This window comes from Procambarus clarkii, chromosome 47 (genome assembly GCF_040958095.1).
Source record: "Procambarus clarkii isolate CNS0578487 chromosome 47, FALCON_Pclarkii_2.0, whole genome shotgun sequence".
Lineage (NCBI taxonomy): Eukaryota > Metazoa > Arthropoda > Malacostraca > Decapoda > Cambaridae > Procambarus > Procambarus clarkii.
The window spans coordinates 36,095,801-36,107,757 of NC_091196.1; positions in this window are offsets into that span (position 1 = coordinate 36,095,801).

Consider the following 11,957-nt stretch of genomic DNA (forward strand, 5'->3'; position numbering starts at 1 on the left):
TCTCCGTAATTGGCATATTTTCGGTATAAAAATTCGTAGCTTCAAACTGCAAATACGTGCAGAGAGCCAGAATTTAGCTCCAAAATATGGCTCAACCGTTTAATTTGGGATGTGTGGGATATTTTGAAAACTGCAGGGAAGGTTTTTGCAGAATGTGATCCATCGCCGCTCTAAGTAATTGGCATATTTTCGGTATAAAAACTCGTAATTTCAAACTGCGAATAGGCGCAGAGAGCCAGAATTTGGCTCCAAAATATGGCTCAAGCGTCGAATTGGGGATGTTTGAGATATTTTGAAAACTGCATAGAGGGTTTGGGCAAAATGTTACCCATCGCCGCTTTCAGTAACTGGCATATTTTCGGTTTAAAAAGTTGTAATTTCAAAATGCGAATACGTGCAGAGAGCCAGAATTTGGCTCCAAAATATGGCTCATGGGTCGAATTTGGGATGCTTGGGATATTATGAAAACTGACTGTTGGGTTTGGGCAAAATGTGAGCTATCGCCGCTTTCAGTAATAGACATATTTTTGGTAAAAATGTCGTTATTTCAAACTGCGAACACGTGCAGAAAGCCAGAATTTGGCTAGAAAATATGGTTCAAGGGTCTAATTTTGGATGTTTTCCATGTTTTGAAAACTGCACAGAGGGTTTGGGCAGAATGTGATCCATCGCCGCTCTAAGTAATTGGTATATTTTCGGTATAAAAATTCGTAATTTCAAACTGCGAATACGTGCAGAGAGCCTGAATTTCTCTCCAAAATATGCCACAATTGTGGAATTTGGGTTGTTTGCGACCTTTTGAAAACTGCAGGGGGGGGGGGGGTTGGCAAAATGTGACCCATCGCTGCTCTCAATAATTGGCATATTTTCGGGATAAAAAGACGTAATTTCAAACAGCGAATACGTGCAGAAAGCCAGAATTTGGCTCCAAAATATGGCTCAAGCTTCGAATTTGGGATGTTTGGGATATTTTGAAAACTGCAGGGGGGTGGGGGGTTTGGGCAAAATGTGACCTATCGCCGCTCTCAGTAATTGACATATTTTCGGTATAAAGATTCGTAATTTCAAACTGCGAATATGTGCAGAGAGCCAGAATTTGGCTCCAAAATAAGGATCCAGGGTCGAATTTGGGATGTTTGGGATATTTTGAAAACTGGAGGGAGGGTTTGGGCAAAATGTGATCCATCGCCGCTCTCCGTAATTGGCATATTTTCGGTATAAAAATTCGAAATTTCAAGCTGCGAATATTGGCAGAGAGCCACAATTTGGTTCCAAAATTTGGCTCAAGCGTCGAATTTGGGATGTTTGAGATGTTTTGAAAACTGCAGGGGGGTTTGGGCAAAATGTGACCTATCGCTGCGCTAAGTAATTGGCATGTTTTCGTTATAAAATGATGTAATTTCAAACTGCGAATACGTGCAGAGAGCCGGAATTTGGCTCCAAAATATGGTTCAAGCGTCGAACATGGGATGTTTGGGATATTTTGAAAAGTGCAAAGGGGGTTTGGGCAAAATGTGACCTATCGCTGCCCTCAGTAATTGACATATTTTCGGTATAAAAATTCATAATTTCAAACAGCGAATACGAGCAGAGAGCCAGAATGTGACTCCAAAATATGGCTCAAGGGTCGAATTTGGGATGCTTGGGATAATTTGAAAACTGCAGGGAGGGCCTGGGCAAAATGTGATCCATCGCCACACTCAGTAATTGGCATATTTTCGGTATAAAATGTAATTTCAAACTGCGAATACGTGCAGAATATTTTTATTGAGTTTACGTAAATATATTCGTTTGTACCATGAATTCGATACTACTTCACGTTTTCTCACGATATGTGATTTGGCTTTCAAATCTCAGAATTTCGCATAATATTGCATTTTTAGGTAAGTTTTCTTGCATTTTCTTTTTTACTCAAAATCACCGAATTTAGCAATATTTTGACGTTTATCGTCCGCCTTTTTCTTTATATGATTTACACAAAATATCATCGAATTATGCAATATTTTGCCGTTTTTCCAGGTTGTTGTGAATTTTCAGTTTATTGTATTAATTCTTTATATATACGACAAAAATGATGCAAATACATTATTGGTTAGAAATTAACCTTAAATACTTAATTTTCAATCAACTATTTGTTTCTAGTTAAAATACTGAGTATGTTGTTTCTAGTTAAAATACTGAGTACGATATTGAAAAGGGGAGAAGTTCTTTTTTTATTGCATATATCGACGTTTCAGCCGGATTAGAGCGGTTTTACGTGTACATCTTCCATTGGTAATGGAAGATGTACACGTAAAAGCCTTAAGCTCTTAAGCTTAAGGCTCTTAAGCCTTAAGCCCCCTGCAGTTTTCAAAACATCTCAAACATCCCAAATTCGACGCTTGAGCCAAATTTTGGAGCCAAATTGTGGCTCTCTGCCAATATTCGCAGCTTGAAATTTCGAATTTTTTTACCGAAAATATGCCAATTACGGAGAGCGGCGATGGATCACATTTTGCCCAAACCCTCCCTCCAGTTTTCAAAATATCCCAAACATCTCAAATTCGACCTTGGAGCCTTATTTTGGAGCCAAATTCTGGCTCTCTGCACATATTCGCAGTTTGAAATTACGAATCTTTATACCGAAAATATGTCAATTACTGAGAGCGGCGATAGGTCACATTTTGCCCAAACCCCCCACCCCTCTGCAGTTTTCAAAACATCTCAAACATCCCAAATTCGAAGCTTGAGCCATATTTTGGAGCCAAATTCAGGCTTTCTGCACGTATTCGCAGTTTGAAATTACGTCTTTTTATACCGAAAATATGCCAATTACCGAGAGCAGCGATGGGTCACATTTTACCAAAACCTTCCCCTGCAGTTTTCAAACTGTCGCAAACAACCCAAATTCCACCCTTGTGGCATATTTTGGAGCGAAATTTAGGCTCTCTGCACGTATTCGCAGTTTGAAATTACGAATGTTTAAACCGAAAATATAGCAATTACTTAGAGCGGCGATGGATCATATTCTGCCCAAACCCTCCGTGCAGTGTTCAAAATATCGAAAAACTTCCCAAATAAGACCCTTGAACCATATTTTCTAGCCAAATTCTGGCTTTCTGCACGTTTTCGCAGTTTGAAATAACGACTTTTTATACCGAAAATATGTCTATTACTGAAAGCGGCGATAGCTCACATTTTGATCAAACCCACCAGTCAGTTTTCATAATATCCCAAGCATCCCAAATTCGACCCTTGAGCCATATTTTGGAGCCAAATTCTGGCTCTCTGCACGTATTCGCAGTTAGAAATTACGACATTTTTTGCCGAAAATATGTCAATTACTGAGAGCCGCGATAGGTCACATTTTACCTAAACCCCCCCCCCCCCTGCAGTTTTCAAAATATCCCAAACATCCCAAATTTTGGCTCTCTGCACGTATTCGCAGTTTTAAATTAGGTATTTTTATACCGAAAATATGCTAATTACTTTGAGAGGCGATGGATCACATTTTGCCCAAACCCTCCGTGCAGTTTTCAAAATTTCCCAAACATACCAAATTCGACCCTTGAGCCAACTTTTGGAGCCAAATTGTGGCTCTCTGCACATATTCGCATTTTGAAATTACGACATTTTATACCGGAAATATGCCAATTTATGAGAGCGGCGATAGGTCACATTTAGCCGAAACCCCCTCCTTGCAGTTTTCAAAATATCCCAAACATCTCAAATTCGACCCATGAGAATGTTTTTGGAGCCAAATTCTGGCTCTCTGCACGTATTCGCTGTTTGAAATTACGACTTTTTATCCCAATCATCCCAAACTTGACGCTTGAAAATATGCCAATTACTGAAAGAAACGATGGGTCACGTTTTGCCCAAACCCCCCTGCAGTTTGCAAAATATCCCAAACATCCAAATTCGACCTTTGAGCCATATTTTGGAGCCAAATTCTAGCTTTCTGCACGTATTCGCACTTTGAAATTACGTCATTTTATACCGTAAATATGCCAATTACTGAGAGCGGCGATGGGTCACATTTTGCTCAAACCCCCCTGCAGTTTTCAAAATATACCAAACATCCCAAATTCTACCCTGGAGCGTTATCTTGGAGCCAAATTCTGGCTCTCTGCACGTATTTGCAGTTTGAAATTACGACTTTTTATACGGAAAATATGCCAATTACTGAAAGCAACGATGCGTCAAATTTTGCCCAAACCCCGCTTGCAGTTTTAAAATATCCCAAACATCCCAAATTCGACCCTTGAGCCATACATTATAGCCAAATTCTGGCTCTCAGCACGTATTCGCAGTTGGAAATTATGACTTTTTATACTGAAAATATGTCAATTACGGGAAGCGGCGATGGATCACATTAGGCCCAAACCCTCCCTGCAGTTTTAAAAATATCCCAAACATCCCAAATTCGACCCTGGAGCCTTATTTTGGAGCCAAATTCTGGCTCTCAGCACGTATTCGCAGTTTGAAATTACGACATTTTATACCGAAAATATGCCAATTACTGAGAGCAGCGATGGGTCACATTTTGCCCAAACCCACCTGCAGTTTTCAAAATATCCCAAACATCGCAAATTCGACCCTTGAGCGAAATTTTGAAGCCAAATTGTGGCTCTCTGCACATATTCGCAGTTTGAAATTACGTCATTTTATACCTAAAATATGCCAATTACTGAGATCGGCGATAGGTCACATTTAGCCGAAACCCCCTCCTTGCAGTTTTCAAAATATCCCAAACACCCCAAATTCGACCCTTGAGAATGTTTTTGGAGCCAAATTCTGGCTCTCTGCACGTATTCGCAGTTTGAAATTACGAATTTTTATCCCAAACATCCCAAATTTGACGCTTGAAAATATGCCAATTACTGAAAGAAGCGATGGGTCACATTTTGCCCATACCCCTCTGCAATTTGCAAAATATCCCAAACATCCCTAATTCGACCTTTGAGCCATATTTTGGAGCCAAATTCTAGCTTTCTGCGCGTATTCGCAGTTTGAAATTACGACTTTTTATACCGAAAATAAGCCAATTACTGAAAACGGCGATGGATCACATTTTGCCGAAACCCTCTCAGCAGTTTCCAAATTATCTCAAACATCCCAAATTCGACCCTTGTGCCATATTTTGTAACCAAATTCGGGCTCTCTGCACGTACTCGCCGTTTGAAATTACGTCTTTTTATACCGAAAATATGCCATTTACTGAGAGCGGCGATGGATCACATTTTGCCCAAACCCCTTTTTGCAGTTTTAAAAATATCGCAAACATTCCAAATTCCACCCTTGCGGCATATTTTGGAGCGAAGTTCTGGCTCTCTGCACGTATTCGCAGTTTTAAATTAGGAATTTTTATACCGAAAATATATCAATTATTTAAAGCAGCGATGGATCACATTTTGCCCAAACCCTCCGTGCAGTTTTCAAAATATCCAAAGCATCCCAAATTCGACACTTGAGCCATATTTTCTAGCCAAATTCGGGCTTTCTGCTCGTATTCACAGCTTGAAATAACGACATTTTATCCCGAAAAAATGCCAATTACTGAAAGCAGCGATAGATCACATTTTGCTCAAACCCACCATTTAGTTTCCAAAATATCCCAAACATCCCAAATACAACCCTTGAGCCATATTTTGGAGCCAAATTCTGGCTCTCTGCACCTATTCGCAGTTTGAAATTACGACATTTTTTGCCGAAAATATGTCAATTACTGAGAGCCGCGGTAGGTCACATTTTACCTAACCCCCCCCCTGCAGTTTTCAAAATATCCCAAACATCCCAAATTTTGGCTCTCTGCACGTATTCGCAGTTTTAAATTAGGTATTTTTATACCGAAAATATGCTAATTACTTTGAGAGGCGATGGATCACATTTTGCCCAAACCCTCCGTGCAGTTTTCAAAATTTCCCAAATATACCAAATTCGACCCTTGAGCCAACTTTTGGAGCCAAATTGTGGCTCTCTGCACATATTCGCAATTTGAAATTACGACATTTTATACCGAAAATATGCCAATTTCTGAGAGCGGCGATAGGTCACATTTAGCCGAAACCCCCTCCTTGCAGTTTTCAAAATATCCCAAACATCTCAAATTCGACCCATGAGAATGTTTTTGGAGCCAAATTCTGGCTCTCTGCACGTATTCGCTGTTTGAAATTACGACTTTTTATCCCAATCATCCCAAACTTGACGCTTGAAAATATGCCAATTACTGAAAGAAACGATGGGTCACGTTTTGCCCAAACCCCCCTGCAGTTTGCAAAATATCCCAAACATCCAAATTCGACCTTTGAGCCATATTTTGGAGCCAAATTCTAGCTTTCTGCACGTATTCACACTTTGAAATTACGTCATTTTATACCGTAAATATGCCAATTACTGAGAGCGGCGATGGGTCACATTTTGCCCAAACCCCCCTGCAGTTTTCAAAATATACCAAACATCCCAAATTCTACCCTGGAGCGTTATTTTGGAGCCAAATTCTGGCTCTCTGCACGTATTTGCAGTTTGAAATTAAGACTTTTTATACGGAAAATATGCCAATTACTGAAAGCAACGATGCGTCAAATTTTGCCCAAACCCCGCTTGCAGTTTTCAAATATCCCAAACATCCCAAATTCGACCCTTGAGCCATACATTATAGCCAAATTCTGGATCTCAGCACGTATTCGCAGTTGGAAATTATGACTTTTTATACTGAAAATATGTCAATTACGGGAAGCGGCGATGGATCACATTAGGCCCAAACCCTCCCTGCAGTTTTAAAAATATCCCAAACATCTCAAATTCGACCCTGGAGCCTTATTTTGGAGCCAAATTCTGGCTCTCTGCACGTATTCGCAGTTTGAAATTACGTCATTTTATACCTAAAATATGCCAATTACTGAGATCGGCGATGGGTCACATTTTGCCCAAACCCACCTGCAGTTTTCAAAATATCCCAAACATCGCAAATTCGACCCTTGAGCGAAATTTTGAAGCCAAATTGTGGCTCTCTGCACATATTCGCAGTTTGAAATTACGTCATTTTATACCTAAAATATGCCAATTACTGAGATCGGCGATAGGTCACATTTAGCCGAAACCCCCTCCTTGCAGTTTTCAAAATATCCCAAACACCCCAAATTCGACCCTTGAGAATGTTTTTGGAGCCAAATTCTGGCTCTCTGCACGTATTCGCAGTTTGAAATTACGAATTTTTATCCCAAACATCCCAAATTTGACGCTTGATAATATGCCAATTACTGAAAGAAGCGATGGGTCATATTTTGCCCATACCCCTCTGCAATTTGCAAAATATCCCAAACATCCCTTATTCGACCTTTGAGCCATATTTTGGAGCCAAATTCTAGCTTTCTCCGCGTATTCGCAGTTTGAAATTACGACTTTTTATACCGAAAATAAGCCAATTACTGAAAACGGCGATGGATCACATTTTGCCGAAACCCTCTCAGCAGTTTCCAAATTATCTCAAACATCCCAAATTCGACCCTTGTGCCATATTTTGTAACCAAATTCGGGCTCTTTGCACGTACTCGCCGTTTGAAATTACGTCTTTTTATACCGAAAATATGCCATTTACTGAGAGCGGCGATGGATCACATTTTGCCCAAACCCTCCCTGCAGTTTTCAAAATATAGCAAACATCCGAAATTCGACGCTTGAGTTATATTTTGGAGCCAAATTCTGGTTCTCTGCATGTATTCGCAGTTTGAAATTACGACTTTTATACCGAAAAAATGCCAATTACTGAAAGCGGCGATGGATCACATTTTGCCCAAACCCTCCCTGCAGTTTTCAAAATATCCCAAACATCCCAAATTCAACGCTTGAGCCATATTTTGGAGCCAAATTCTGGCTCTCTGCACGTATTCGCAGTTTGAAATTACGAATTTTTATACCGAAAATATGCCAATTACGGAGAGCGGCAATAGACCACATTTTGCCCAAACTCTACCTGCAGTTTTCAGGTAGGGTTTAGTTTAATTCATTAAATATACGATAAAAATGATGCAAACACATAATAGATAAGAAATTAACCTTAAATACCTCATTTTCAATCAACTCTTTGTTTCTCGTTAAAATACTGAGTAAGATATTGAAAAGGGGAGTTCTGTATTTATTGCATATGTCGACGTTTCAGCCGGGTTAGAGCGGTTTTACGTATACATCTTCCATCGGTAATATAAACGGAAAATCAGGAACATTTTAATTAATTCTAATGAAAACACATTGATTTTTATCATTTGTATTGGAAACAACATTGTCATATGTTTTTTCTTGGATCTAAATAATACGAAACCTCGCTCTATGATTTGAAGTTAAAATCCTCAAATATGGTAAAATAGTGACTTTTTTCACGTTTTTTATGTAGTGTGATTTTACGTAAATATATTCGTTTTTACCAATATTTCGATACTACTTCATGTTTTCTCATAGTGAGTGATTTGGCCTTCATATCTCAGAATTTCGCAAATTTTGCATTTTTAAGCAAGTTTCTTGCATTTTATTTTGTACTAAAAATCATCGAATTTAGCAATATTTTGACGTTCATCATCCCCTTTTCCTTTAGGGGATGCTTTTGACCCTTTGGGGATGACCCTTTTCCTAATAGGGTCCATGCTGGGGGGAACAGTTGAGCATGCTAAACTTCTGTGTTTACGACTCGCTGAGCAGCAGTGAGCAGCGTTTTGTAAGAGAGCAGCTGTTGGCTTGTCGGGAAGAGGGCCACGCAGTCTGCGTCCGAGTTTATATAACCTCGGCTCGTTGCGCGCGCAGCTTGGGGCGGTTACAATCGGCTTCCAGACGTACGTTTTCTCTTCCCCTCAGAAAACCCACCGTTTTTGGGAAAAACAGTGTTCTTATAAGGAAATAGGCCGGGAGTCATTGCATTAGACAATCATCGGCTAGAAATGAGGGGTCCATGAGCTAGAGCTCGATCCAGCAGGCACAAATACGTGAGTACTCACACACACACACACACTTTATTATTACGTACTCAAGAAACATTTAACATTTATACAAAGAGCAGTTAACTGGACACGCCGGGCACAACTCCCTAACCCCAGGGAAGTGACGTCTAGCTGCTACTATATACAACACAACAATAACACATCTTTCTCCTCAGAAGGAGTAGAGGGCGCGGGAGGGGGGTGGGTTGTGGCGGGGGGGAACCTCCTCATTATTGAGGTATGCTGCTGCCTCACGCTTAAATCTCTCTTCGGCAGCAACAGCTCGCTTCACAGCCTCAGCTCTATGCTTGGGTAACTTCCTCATTGCGTTTTTGATCACCATCTTCTCTCCCATTTTTGCGGTCATAGTAGCCTGTGCCTTTGCGATCCTCCTCATGTCCTTGGCATAGTTGATGTCGATGGAGGAGGGAGAGGAGAGGGAGGAGGAGCTTGTGACAGGAACACTGCTCATGATGCCGGTCTGGTGTAACCTACCACGCACACCCAACTTGTCCAGCCATAATTATATCCTAGATAACAAATAAAATAGTTAACTGGTTATATATTAATACTGACCAGTCATGGTAGAGGGTACAGGTGAGAGTAGTGGTGTTAGTTGGGTTGGTGTTGATGATGGTCATTGGGATGATGGTGGTTATGGTGGAGGTGGTGGTGTTGATGATGGTGGTCATTGTGATGATGGTGGTAATGGTGGAGGTGGTGCTGGAGATGATAGTGGTGTTGATGATGGTGGTCATTGTGATGATGGTGGTTATGGTGGAGGAGATGGTGATAGTGGTGGTGATGATAGTGGTGTTGATGGTGGTCATTGTGATGATGGTGGTTATGGTGGAGATGGTGATGGTGATGATAGTGGTGATGATGGTGGTCATTGTGATGATGGAGGTTATGGTGGAGGTGGTGATGGTGATGATAGTGGTCATTGTGATGATGGTGGTTATGGTGGAGGTGGTGATGGTGATGATAGTGGTGTTGATGGTGATGATGGTGGTCAATGTGATGATGGTGGTTATGGTGAAGGTGGTGATGGTGATGATAGTGGTTTTGATGGTGATGATGGTGGTCATTGTGATGATGGTGGAGGAGGTGATGGTGATGATAGTGGTGATGATAGTGGCCATTGAGATGATGGTGGTTATGGTGATAGTGGTGGTGATGGTGATGATAGTGGTCATTGTGATGATGGTGGTTATGGTGGAGGTGGTGATGGTGATGATAGTGATGTTGATGGTGGTCATTGTGATGATGGTGGTTATGGTGGAGGTGGTGATAGTGATAGTGGTGGTGATGGTTGATGGTGATGATGGTGGTTATGGTGGAGGAGGTGATGGTGATGATAGTGGTGTTGATGGTGATGATGGTGATGATAGTGGTCATTGTCGAGGTGATGATAGTGGTGGAGATGGTGATGGTGGTAGTGGGGGTTATGGTGGAGGTGGTGATGGTGATGATAGTGGTTATGGTGGAGGTGGTGATGGTGATGATAGTGGTGTTGATGGTGATGATGGTGGTCATTGTGATGATGGTGGTTATGGTGGAGGAGGTGATGGTGATGATAGTGGTCATTGTGATGATGGTGGTTATGGAGGAGGAGGTGATGGTGATGATAGTGGTGTTGATGGTGATGATGGTGGTCATTGTGGAGGTGATGATAGTGGTGGAGATGGTGATGGTGGTTGTGGGAGTGATGATGGTGGTTATGGTGGAGGTGGTGATGGTGGTGGTGGTGGTAGTGAGGGTGATGATGGTGGTGAAGGTAGTGATGGTGGTGGTTGTTGAAGTGATGGTGATACTGTTGGTGGTGGTGATGGTGGTGATGGTTATAGTGAAGGGGTGGTGGTGGTGATAGTAGGTAGTGAAAAGAGCTAGTCGGAGGGACGCGATGGAAGGCAAAGAGAGGGAGGTGAGGGAAGCTAGTGAGAGGGAGGTGAGGGAAGCTAGTGAGAGGGAGGTGAGGGAAGCTAGTGAGAGGGAGGAGAGGGTGATGGAGCGAAGTACAGTTAATGACGTCAAGACCTGTGCGGAAGCTCAGGTCAGGTATACTGCAGTACCCAGAGTGTCAGGTATACTACAGTACCCAGAGTGTCAGGTATACTACAGTACCCAGAGTGTAAGGTATACTACAGTACCCAGAGTGTCAGGTATACTACAGTACCCAGAGTGTCAGGTATACTACAGTACCCAGAGTGTCAGGTATACTACAGTACCCAGAGTGTCAGGTATACTACAGTACCCAGAGTGTCAGGTATACTACAGTACCCAGAGTGTCAGGTATACTACAGTACCCAGAGTGTCAGGTATACTACAGTACCCAGAGTGTCAGGTATACTACAGTACCCAGAGTGTCAGGTATACTACAGTACCCAGAGTGAGTGTCAGGTATACTACAGTACCGAGAGTGAGTGTCAGGTATACTACAGTAACCAGAGTGAGTGTCAGGTATACTACAGGACCCAGAGTGAGTGTCAGGTATACTACAGGACCCAGAGTGAGTGTCAGGTATACTACAAGACCCAGAGTGAGTGTCAGGTATACTACAGGACCCAGAGTGAGTGTTAGGTATACTACAGGACCCAGAGTGAGTGTCAGGTATACTACAAGACCCAGAGTGAGTGTCAGGTATACTACAGTACCCAGAGTGAGTGTCAGATATACTACAGTACCCAGAGTGTCAGGTATACTACAATACCCAGAGTGAGTGTCAGGTATACTACAGGACCCAGAGTGGGTGTCAGGTATACTACAGTACCCAGAGTGTCAGGTATACTACAGTACCCAGAGTGAGTGTCAGGTATGCTACAGTACCCAGAGTGTCAGGTATACTACAAGACCCAGAGTGAGTGTCAGGTATACTACAGTACCCAGAGTGTCAGGTATACTACAATACCCAGAGTGAGTGTCAGGTATGCTACAGTACCCAGAGTGTCAGGTATACTACAGTACCCAGAGTGAGTTTCAGGAATGCTACTGGACCCAGAGTGAGTGTCA